We start from the raw sequence: 1,561 nt of genomic DNA, 5'->3' as shown, positions 1-1,561 counted from the left end.
CCTCTGTCTCTGTTCGTCCCCCCACCCCTCACAAGTGATGCTTCAGCTCTGTTCTGCCAGTCATCTCAGGCATCTTTCTGCCTTGATATTTCTGCCCAACTTTTGGGCCATGCTGTATAATTCAGAGTCCTCCGTGGCCTTGCTTCTTAGCTGGGTTTCTTTGCTCCTTGATCTCCAGGAGAGCCTCTTCTGTGGCTTTGTGTGTGGGCTCCCTGGGGAACATCTCTTTGCATGAAGATTGAAATCACTTGGTGAACCTAACCAAAGTGCAAAACCCCTGAGCTGGTCTGCTCCCTCCCACCTCGCTTTGCCATGCTGCTGGCCTTACCTTCTACTCCCTGTGCTCCTTCCCTCCTTTCTCCGGTGTAGCGTTGAGAGATGAACGTTGCTGTGGAAAAACCACCGACAGCAGTGCCAAGTGGTGCAGAGGCAATCGAGCATTGCTTTTCCAGGTCAGATGGGAGATTTGACATTTGTGTGGCCAGCGGCTGGAGTCAGGAAATCTCATTAAAAGACAGATTTATCAAGTTCTGTGGATTTAGAAGAAGGTTTTTTTGTTGTTTTAACTTGGTGTTACTGCTCTCAGTGGAAATCTGTGTGGTTGAATATATCGGAGGGTGTTGTGCATGTTGGAAGGACTGGCAGCCAGCTCCCTTGCTGTACAGGGATCAGGACGAAGGAGATCATAGAATCATTAAGGTTGGAAAAGACCTCCAAGATCATCGAGTCCAACCGTCAACCCAACACCCCCATGCCCACTAAACCATGTCCCTAAGCGCCTCATCTACCCGTCTTTTAAATACTTCCAGGGATGGTGACTCAACCCCTTCCCTGGGCAGCCTGTTCCAATGTTTAACCACTCTTTCAGTAAAGACATTTTTCCTCATGTCCAATGATGATGATGTCCAATGAGATGCCATGTGGTAGCTCCTGGCCCTTTGCGCTGCCCCAGGGGGCAGCTCTGCCCATGGTGGACAGAATCGGTGCATGGCTCAGGTTGGGCTTAGCTGAAGGTGCAAAGCAGCTGAGCCCTCAGGCACTCGATGCCCTGTGCTTGGCTCCTGGCTCTGCCCAGGGCTCTTCTGTTGTGCCGCAGCAATAATCCATTGCTGCAGCTGGACAGGCACAGCTGGTCCTGCCGTGGCTCTGTTTGCTCTCTGCCACAGAGCCCTGCTGAAGTAGTAAGCTGTTTTCTGTATGCCACAGCACTTCGACCTTATTAATCACTCTGGGCTTAACTAATTATCTGCTGCAACTGTTTGTATAAGAAGGTGCGGGGGGGGAACCTCCACGCCTTGCAATTTTGGTTGTACCTTTTTCCCCCTTTTCTCTCTGTGGTGTCTTGTGCATAAATTTTGAAGTCTTAACATTTATAACCTGCCCCAGCTGTAGTTCTCAAAGCCGCGTGTTCTTGGTATTCTGCCTGCACCCGGTGCTGCAGAAAGAGAGCAGCTCACTTAGCTGAGGGCACCGATTTCCTCCCTCTCCCTTCAATCGCCTTGCTTACCTGTGAAGTGTCAGGGCTCTGACTCTTTCTCTCTTTCTCCCTCTCCCTTTCTCT

Source organism: Pygoscelis adeliae, unplaced genomic scaffold, assembly GCF_000699105.1.
Source record: "Pygoscelis adeliae isolate BGI_AS28 unplaced genomic scaffold, ASM69910v1 Scaffold94, whole genome shotgun sequence".
Taxonomy (NCBI): Eukaryota; Metazoa; Chordata; class Aves; order Sphenisciformes; family Spheniscidae; genus Pygoscelis; species Pygoscelis adeliae.
This window is presented reverse-complemented; position numbering follows the sequence as displayed.